The sequence below is a fragment of the Sinocyclocheilus anshuiensis genome, unplaced genomic scaffold (genome assembly GCF_001515605.1).
Source record: "Sinocyclocheilus anshuiensis isolate Anshui unplaced genomic scaffold, SAMN03320099.WGS_v1.1 scaffold23, whole genome shotgun sequence".
In the NCBI taxonomy this organism is placed as follows: Eukaryota; Metazoa; Chordata; class Actinopteri; order Cypriniformes; family Cyprinidae; genus Sinocyclocheilus; species Sinocyclocheilus anshuiensis.
This window is the reverse complement of record NW_015552545.1, coordinates 1,224,422-1,235,006: the sequence shown is the minus strand read 5'-3', so window position 1 is coordinate 1,235,006 and position 10,585 is coordinate 1,224,422. Positions and strand designations below refer to the sequence as shown.

General features: G+C 38.8%; 1 pseudogene; it reads left to right on the top strand.

The window, feature by feature from the left end:
- Positions 1-1,968: 1,968 nt before the first annotated feature.
- The window catches only part of LOC107664033 (sickle tail protein homolog), a 51,029-nt pseudogene continuing 42,412 nt past the window's right edge, over positions 1,969-10,585 (top strand).

Here is a 10,585-nt window from a genome sequence, read left to right as displayed (position 1 = left end):
TTGAGTAATTGACTTTTTTTCTCAGTAGCTGCAGATTCTTTTTGTTTTTTAAAGTCTTTAATGATCAGTACTGGACTGTGTCATTATTGAATAGTGTTACAGTCACTCAGTTATAGCAGCTTTAAAATAACCCCCCCACCCCAGCTTTAGATTCACCGTAACATGGTCCAGATGGTGGCAGACTTACGTCAACATAAAATGAGTGAGAAAATCAATTATGAACCTTCTATCTTGGATGTGTGGAGTGATGTCATACAGGTTGCAGTTTAGAGGTGTAAAACAGAGTCAGTGTCACATTGCTTCCAATTATATTTCTGGGTAAGCATTAACAACACTTTTTTGAAATGTGCTAAAATGAAACTGATTCTTCTGTTTGGATAAATATAGAGTACCCCACAGTACGGATCTGTGCACCTCCTTTACAGAATAGTGTTTTGACTGTTCACACTGTTCATTTAAGTCTTATTAGGTTATTAAAGGAATCAAAAATTCATATACAGAGATTTCTGAATTGGAATTAACTGAACATAAGATTTTCATGTTTGCCTCTTTTCTCAACAGCACAGATCAGTGTTTTTTTTTTTAAAGTTAGCATTGAATGGAAGTTGCAATTGTCTTTTCTTTCTTATTGTGACATACTGTATACCTGAATGAAACTGCTTCTTGAACGAGAAAAAAATGTAGGGCAGGATTTAATTTGGTCTATTGGGAATTAATTGGATCGTTGGATCATTGTTATTTGCTGTTGCCGGAATCTCATGTGATTGACAGGTTGCTGGAGAGGAGAGGTTATTGTCCCGCCTTCAGGCTAGTGAACACATCATCAGAGAAATTATTTCATTGCAAGAGGGAGGGAAAGTTATTTTGATTAAAGAGTAAGAGAGCACATGAATTAGAAAAATCATAAAAATAATAATAATAAAAAATAATAATAATAAGGTAACACTTTAGAATAGGGAACACAGTCACTATTAACTAAGAGTTTTCCCTGAACAAACTCCTAATTTGCTGCTTATTAATAGGAAGTCAGGTAGTTGTTAAGTTTAGTTATGAGGTGGATCAAGGGATCTAAAATACAGTCATGCAGAATAAGGCATTAATATGTACTTTATAAGTACTAATAAACAGCCAATATGCTAGTAATATGCATACTAATAAGCAACTAATTAATAGCAAGAACTGATCCTTAAAATAAAGTGTTACCAAAAATAATGTGCATGGATAAATCATTTATAATAAACACTGCAGTATTCCATAAAAAAAACAAGAATTGTTGATTTTGATTTCATGACGACTTTAAAGTATGAGGAACTGTTTGTCAGATACATGCAAGGAAAAAATAGCTAAGCAATTCTATTGTCATTTTAATAATTATATTTATATAATAATAATAATAATAATAATAATAATAATGCAACACAATTTCATGGCCAGTAATTTTTTTTTCAATCATTTTTTTCAACCACAATTAATGTTGACAATACAGCACAAGAAGATAACATATATTTATTAATTGTTTTTGATGAAAATTATCATAAATTTAATCTGACTTAGTTTAATCAAGAAATCGTATGACATGAAATAGAAATATTTAAAATTAAGAGCACTATTTCTAGATCACTAATCAAATTTGTAACAATGTGAACTTCTTTGTTTAAAAGGTCAGATGTTTTTCCATTGAAGCAAATCATGAACATTTATAATTTTATATTGTAAGGTAATATGTGAGAAAAAAAATAAAATGTAAAAATGCTAGATAGATAGATAGATAGATAGATAGATAGATAGATAGATTAGATAGATAGATAGATAGATAGATAGATAGATAGATAGATCATCCCTCACTATATAAGGATAAGGTGGTGAGGGAGGTTACAAGAGCTCTTAGCCTATCAAAACCATGCACATGGGAGTAATTCTCTCTCCTCTCTACCCCCCCTCCCCCTCTCTCTCTCTGTCTCTGCCTGAGTGTGACTTAGCTGTGGCTCTGGTCTGCATGCACAGCAGTAGGAAGCCAACTGAGACACAGTGATCATCTCTGCTGCCTCCCTGGTTAAATCTGCATGGCGATTTAACACAGAGATTACATCTGCATTAAGAGCACTGTGTTTCACCAGCAACTACACAAGTAGATTAGAGCCTGATGCTTGCCTGGTGCTGGATTATTAGGAGGATCATTTCTCCAAAGCGGGAGAAGTGATTAGACATCAGCATGTTGTGCGTTTCTGCATAGCGATAGAGTTTAACAACCTCAGCTCTTTCAGTGATTCAGTTCTTCAAGTGTTCAGTTGTGTCCTCACTGTGGTGCCTGAAGCTGAGCAAATGGTTCTCTCCAAGGAATCCTCAACTACTTCAACGTGTTTCAATCTCCAGTATTCGTCAGAGCAAGAATGAATTTTAACAGAGAAGAACAGCAAATCAATTAGTTGGATGTCAGGTTATCTGCAAAGCTTGGACAGGTGAAGGTGTGTGCCGTTTCAGAAAGAAGGGAGAACTTTGGAAGAATCCCTTACGAGCGTGCTTCAGGAGAACCTGGAGAGATGTCCAAACCTTCACGTTTGGTCAAACCCTCCAAGCAGTCCCGAAAGGAACCTCCAGGGAACCGCTCACACATGCTGGTCGTCGGGGAGAGGTTGATGAAGGCTGGCAGTGAGGGCAACCTGGTGAGATCCAGACCACCCCAGAAGCCTTCTGACACCAATCCAGTGGTTTCCAATCCAGGTATTATGCTTCCTAAATCTGATTGGTTTTAGCATTATCTCACCTAGTTTATTAGATATATGTCACACTACAAAATATTAGACATATGACCATGCACATGCATACAGATATGCTTACGGTTCTGCCATGAGTTTAGATCCACCCATCGAGGAGTTATTGTACGGTATTCCTGACTGCAGCACATGAGTGCGCTTGTATAGTTTGGCTGATGCCTTCTCTGTATGGGAGGATTAAGACGGGTTTGACCCTCAGTGTTCACTCTGCTGATTAGTTACATTCCCCTCCTCATCATCAAATTCTCTCACATCACTTGATCTCAGTGCTAATCAAAGCAGCAACTCTCAGCTAGATTCACTGAGAGTTCCACACGTTTTTAAACAGTGACTGAATAGGTAGCTGAACACACTGATTTAAGCATAAAATGATTAGAAATGGTTTATGAGCCAGAAGATTTTATCAACCTATGCTATTTCAGACTGATTTTGATGTCTATTTTCAGTAGGTTGACTTTATAATCTCTAAAAAGCCTCTCAATTGATGTCAGCGGTTGACTTACAAGTTTTGACAGTGCAGTTAGGCAAAGGTTTTGAAGAACTGTCATCGCACTAATTAGGTCAGTTTAGAAACCACATGGTAGCTAATGGGTACAGGGACTGAGGCTTCTCAAATCAATTAATATTATATCAGACATCTTCCACAGAAGACATTCTTGTGGTTCATCACTGTAAACACACACATACACACACACACACACACACACACACACACACACACATTGGTATTCCTATCATTGTGGGGACATTCCATTGACGTAATGTTTTTTTTATACTGTGCAAACTGTATTTTCTATCCCCCTACCCCTACCCCTAGCCCTAAACCTACTCCTCACACCAAACTTTCTGCATTTTTACATTTTCAAAAAAACTTAATTCTGTAAGATTTATAAGCTTGTTTCCTCATGGGGACCAAAACAATTTCCCCACTTGGTCAAAATCTACTGGTATTACCCTTGTGGGGACATTTAGTCTCCGTAATGTAGGGAATACCAGGTACACCCATACACACACACACACACACACACACACACACACAATATGAAAGTAACACATACACAAACAAAACAAGGGCAGTTATCAGGCGCTACATTCTTTGTAATGCAAGTTCTATAATGGTAACACAAATAGCAAACATGAAATTTAAAATCGAATTCCAGTAGTACACTTAACTAAATACATAAACTTGTTTTGCACATTTTTGCAGAATAGCTAAGTAATTCAGTACAAACTCAGTAGCATGCTGGGTAAGTGGTGGTGCTACAGTAGTATATAGAATCTTTAAAAAAATGCTGTTTGAAATTTAGAAATGTTCTTTTAAAAATTACCCACTTGAGCACACATTTACTATTATGCATTTTCTTTCCATGGTAATCTATATCATTTAAAAATGTGGGGTTTAGTAAGATTTAAAAGTAATCATACTAATATTTTATTCAGCAAAGATGCATTAAATTCAAAGTTACAGATTCAAAGTGACAGTGACTGTTTTACTTCATTACAAAAGAAAAATATATATTTTTAATAAATAGATATTGTTCTTTTAAACTTTCTATTTATCAAATAATCCTTAAAAATGCATCTGGGTTTCCACAAAAATAATAAACAGCACAACATTGATAATAATAAGAAATGTTTTTTGAGCACCATAGCAGAATAATTTCTGAAGGATCATGTGGCACTGGAGTAATGCCTGCTGAAAATTCAGCTATGCCATCATAAGAATTCATTACTTTTTTTAAATATATTCAAATAAAAAAGTTATTGTAAAGTGTAGTAAAATAATATATATATATGTATATAGTGTTTGCTATATTAATGAAAAATCTTACTGACCCCATGCAGTCTTTTCAACGGTAATAAATGTATATTGTATATCTGTTACTACCTGCTTTCAATTTGACTGCTATTTGCTGTTCTGGTGTGTGTGATTTTTTTTTTCATGTATAGCGCTATTTATGTTATCAGTCTCCTGTGACTTTCAAATGCCAAAATAGTTTTCTTTCACTTCAGTGATTTTTACTCACACTGCTTAGAGAGGTATTAGATTGAAGGCACAGCCTTAGAACCACTGTCCCCTGCTGTCACCCATTCCCTCTGTCAGGTCTGTTAAAACAGAGATTTATCCCAGAGACAGCACCAATCCTGCCACGCCGCTGCAGATACAGTACATGACATTTCCACAGGCACAGAATCCAACACTCTTAGACTCCTAGAGTTCTTTTTACCCTCAGTGGCTCCAAATGTGCTGAAAGAGATTCCTCTGAGAAACCTGCAGTTCCAATTGCCTCCATGAACTGACACCTAATTTTAAAGGCTCTTTTCTTGCGGCTATATGTGCACTCAACTGCAGTTCATGTTTATGAAGAATGTATTTTTTCCTGTTGTATTTTTTCCTATTCAGCTGAACTCCAAAATTCATTTTTAGCAAAGGGTGCACCTGAGATATCACACCTGTTTTTGTGACAGCCCAAGGCACTGTAACGAGCAAAAAAAGATTTGGGGGTGTGGTCTTTCCTTTTATAGCCAATCAGAATGGTTGTCACATCAGTTTGACTGCAACAGAATGTAACAGTCAGGTTTTGGAAGTAAAAATCCCATTCATTTTCTCCATTGAGTTGAACGATAACATACCTACTGTGAGCTACAAAGTTATTATGTGCTTTTGTTGAACCACATATTATTTCTCTTTCTTTCGTTCTTTCTTTATTTCTTTAAATAACTGCGTTCAACACAACAGTAGAGTTCCTGGTGAAAAACTACATTACCCAAGATTCTGCAAAAAAATCTCCACCAATCAAAACAAATCACACCAAAAGAACTTTTAGTGCCCGCCCACTAACAAAACGGATGAGATAGCACCAGTTTCATTACACTCTCAAACTACTTAAATATCACTTTTACACTCTATTGGGGGTGGGGTTTTGTTAACTAACTACAAGTAGGGAGGCAACTAACTTTTGTGACGGTTTCATATTTTTCCAATAAGGAGGTACCCTTTTTTAAGGAGCTATAGCACAACCGATCATTACATATGTCAGCATTCTACCTCCTGTAGTTTGTCTCCGTGGCTCTAGAGGTCCCCTGTTTTTTCCTCTGCCTTAGTTCTTCCTCGTGGGGCCTTGTTAGGGTTATCCAAGTCACCTGCGCCTTGTTTTCCCCAGTGTATTTAAGTTGTGTATTTTTCCCTTGGTTCCTCACTTGGTTTTTGAGTCTTTGCCCTGTGTCTCCTGCCTGGTCTCCCTAAAGCCTCTCTAGCTTCCCCAAGTAAGGGTTTCTGAGTTTCTTTCTTTGGTAGTAATTGTTCTCTTGTTCTCGTGGAGTTTTGTTTTCTCGTGTGGTTTTTCCATTATTTTTGCTGTAGATAATTCCTCAGTCCGAGAAGACCTTTTGTTGTATTTTTCTTGCAAAGACTTTTTTTTTTAAATAAATCTACATTTCCTGGGATACTGCCTCAAGTGTTTCGTTTGGGTCCAACATTACCTTAGTAAGGTAGTGGTAGATCTACCACTTAGTGGTAGATCTCTCAACTACCACACCAGAGACCCGAGTTCAAGCCCGGCTCGTGACAGAAAAACCGAGTCAGCTATGGACTCAGAAACACTCGCCTCAAAGGACCTGTTGGCAGTGATTGCTAAACACGAGTCATCTTTCCAGCCATCAGGAGGAGCTAATGACCAAACACTCTCAGCTCCTGGCCGATGTGATGGGTTCCATCTGCCAGCTTTTTGAACGGCTCCCGGGTGCTTCACCTCCCGCTGCTTCACCCCCAAGTGAACTTCAGTTGCAGAGCCTCGATTACCACCTCCCAAGCCCTTTGCTGGGGATCCTAGTTCCTGCCAGGGTTTCCTCACCCAATGCTCCCTGATCTCCGAGCTCCAGCCCTCAAGTTTTCCCACAGATCGCTCCAAGATTGCTTACATAATTACCCTCAAGTTTTCCCACAGACCGCTCCAAGATTGCTTACATAATTACCCTCAGATAACTTTCGCTCCACTTGTTCCGAGCTCTCGGGAAATGGTTATCCCTGCCCAGCTACAGGAGGGCTGTGATGGGGAAAATTAGAGCTCCTCCTACTAACGCCGTCCTAGTTGTTCCAGCCACTCTGCCCTGGGAGGGCCACCAGCATCCGGTCCAGGCCATGATTGATTCTGGCCTCGACTTTCTGGATCTATCCTTGGCTAAGGAACTTGGGATCCCCACCCAACTCCTTCCTCATCCCCAGGCAGTTACGGCATTGGATGGCAGACCTCTGGAACCGGGCAGAGTAACAGAGGCCACTCAGTCCCTGCGACTTACCATCCATCAACACCAGCAGGAGGAGACCTTCTATCTGATTGACTCCCCCGAGTATCCTGTTATCAACGCATACCATCTCGTGCGGATCCGACAGGGGGACGAATGGAAGACGGCCTTCAACCCCCCCACAGGCCACTATGAGTATCTGGTGATGCCGTTCGGGCTCACCAATGCCCCCGCAGTATTCCAAGCACTGATAAATGACGTTCTTCGGGACATGCTTAATTAATTTGTCTTTGTATACCTTGACGATATCCTCATTTTCTTGGGGTCATTGGAGGAGCATGAGGGGCACGTCAGCAGGGTCCTCCAGAGACTCCTTGACAATCATCTCTACGTGAAGCCCGAGAAATGTGAGTTTCATGTTACCCAGGCTCAGTTTCTCGGGTTCATCATCACTCCTGGCCACGTGGAGATGGACCCTAAGAAGGTTGAGGCTGTCCTCAACTGGACTATTCCCGCTACAGTTAAGGAGGTTCAACGTTGCATCGGCTTCGCAAACTTCTATAGGAGGTTCATTACAAACTTCTCCTGTCTTACAGACCCGACACTAAGAATGTCAAGCCGGATGCCCTGTCCCGAGCCTACTCTCCCGAGGCACAGGAGAAGCCTTTAGCATCGGTTATTCCGAGGTCTAGATTTGTCGTGGGAGGTCCCCTGTTTTTTCCTCTGCCTTAGTTCTTCCTCGTGTGGCCTTGTTAGCGTTATCCAAGTCACCTGCGCCTTGTTTTCCCCAGTGTATTTAAGTTGTGTATTTTTCCCTTGGTTCCTCACTCGGTTTTTGAGTCTTTGCCCTGTGTCTCCTGCCTGGTCTCGCTAAAGCCTCTCTAGCTACCCCAAGTAAGGGTTCCTGAGTTTCTTTCTTTGGTAGTAATTGTTCTCTGGTTTTGTTTTCTCCCCTCGTGGAGTTTTGTTTTCTCATGTGGTTTTTCCATTATTTTTGCTGTAAAAATAATTCCTCAGTCCGAGAAGACCTTTTGTTGTATTTTTCTTGCAAAGACTTTTTTTTTTTTAATAAATCTACATTTCCTAGGATACTGCCTCAAATGTTTCATTTGGGTCCAACATTAGCACTCCCGTGGCTTAGTGGTATATCTCTCAACTACTGCACCAGAGACCAGAGTTCAAGTCCAGCTTGTGATAACATAGCTTTTTTTAATAATCAAACACACTTGCCTAAATGGTCTTCTCTCTTATGTAGGGTTGGAAAGTCAGATTCATTCTAGCAGATTGGTTCATTTAAAAGTCCTCTCTCATATTTGTAGTATTAGAGAGATTAATTCTAGTGAAAAGGTTTGTTCTTACCTTTCATGTAAGTGTTCACAATGATTTGATTCACCAATTCGAATCCCTGTATTATGTCCTATATTTTCAACTCCGTTATTTAAATTATGATGTTTTTATTGTATTTAGTATACCTGTTTAAATTTGATACCCTAACTGAGATTTTTTTTTCATTCAAAACCTTTAAATGTTTTTGTGCCAGCAAAAATACTGCTCTTATTAAACTATTTGATAATTATATCCATATATAACTCTTAAGTAACTTTTTGTAAAGCTTGTGCTCAAACCTGCACTCATGCTTTTCATATCACAAAAGAAGTAGTCAATAAAATAGTGACTTTTTGATTTTGTACTAGCTTAGGGAATGAGAAATACGTTTCAAAAGCAAGGGATATTAATCATAATTAGGCTACAGAGGTGTAGAGGGTCAGGAAATGCTTTGCTAGGTTGAAGATAACTTGGGCCTCTCTGCTAAATAGTGTGATTACATTCACCTACTCTGCAGCTGTATGGGAAAAATTAAAAGTTCCCAGAAAAGCTTTTGGAACAACAAATTGTTCTCTTAATACTTAGCACACAGTCAAACCCTAAGATAAAACAGGATGCTTTTTTTTTAAAGCATCACACTCCCAATAGGCAATGTCACAATAGTGACTTTTCTCCTACACTCAAAATGTGTTTAAGTTTTATCGTCAAAGCTTAAAATTTCACTTAATCAGCCTACTAAACTGCTTATTGTACACAGAAATTGATGTCTTCATCTTGCTAGTGAACTGAACTTTAATGCTCTGCAGTTATATAACTTCCCTGCATCTGCCTCTGAAGCACTAATGTAATACAGGAATTAGCCAGATCTTCATGTGCCGTAACGTCAGCTTAATCAGCAGGAAGCGATATGGTTTGACATCAGTGTGATCCCACACAGGATGTGTGCCTGTCTTGTCCCATTCCTCTCTGCTGCCCTGTCCAACCTCATTTTTGTCCCTGCCACCAACTTAGCTCTATGGCTTTCTCACAGCTTTGGAGTAAAACACAGAAAACACACAGTATGCAGAGCACAACAACCTAAAAAAATCAATGTTGTAAATTATGGAGCTTATTTTTTATCCAAGATTGAATCCTATATGTCCACATTAACATTCCTGTCATTCAGCAGCATGTTGGAATGGAAGAGCATGCATGGAAGAACTGCAGAAGACTGGTTAATATACTGGCCACTTCTGTGCAATTTTCTAATAATGATTTGGAATTTAAAGCTGCTGTGAGCATGTACTCAGTCTAATCTCCAATCAAGTCCAGTTTGTCGAGTTATGTAGTAGCTAACCCCAGCAATATCAGTGCTCACTGTTGTCAGAACCACAGATACTTCAAAACCTGAGAAGGCCCAGATCCACACTGTAGACTGCTTAGCTTGGCCTCTTCAGGCTGAGTTATTAAAGATACATATGCCCTCTCACAATGAAATCTGCCTATAATGAGACTTAGAGGTGACTTGAGGGAGAAGACGGCAATAGCTCTTCCTCAGGTTGCGCTATCCTTCTTCTCAGATAATTTATTTCCTACTCATTATAGTCAGGAAAGACTATTCATTACAGACCATTTGCCAGCTGAGGTTGGTCTGTTTAAAATAATAATTCTGTAGAGCACTTGTCAAGGTTTTTGTTGTATTTTCAGTTGTTAGTCAAGCCACTGAATTATCACATTTTATTAGTATTTTGTTTATTTTGCAAAAGCCTGAGATGTGAGTAAAGTCAATCTGGGACAATCAGTCATTCACTATGTTACAGGTTTAAGTGTTGTAACTGGCAGGAGTGAAGTGAAGTATTAAATGGAGACCGTTTCCTGAGGTTATCCATTATCATAGGTGGAGGTCATGTAATATTTTAAAAATGCCGTGGTTTGGTTTCTCTTTCTGCCTCTTCTCTTTCTCCATAATGTTGTTTTCGCTCTGCACACACATAAAGACATAGAAGTTTGATATTGTGGTTTTCTGGCTAGCACCAGATAGCTGGTTTCTCTATTTTTAGGGTATTTTCAGGGAGTTACAGTCATGCCAATTTAGCAAAAGTTACAGTGAAAGTACCTACAAAATTTAAATAGGTGACTGTGGACCAGCATAAGAAACTTTCAAATAAGGAGACATGACAAGCATACTAAATGCTAAATTAACATAATAAATTAAAAACTAGCTTTTTACTGGAAGGTTTAAACTTATGAAATATATATAC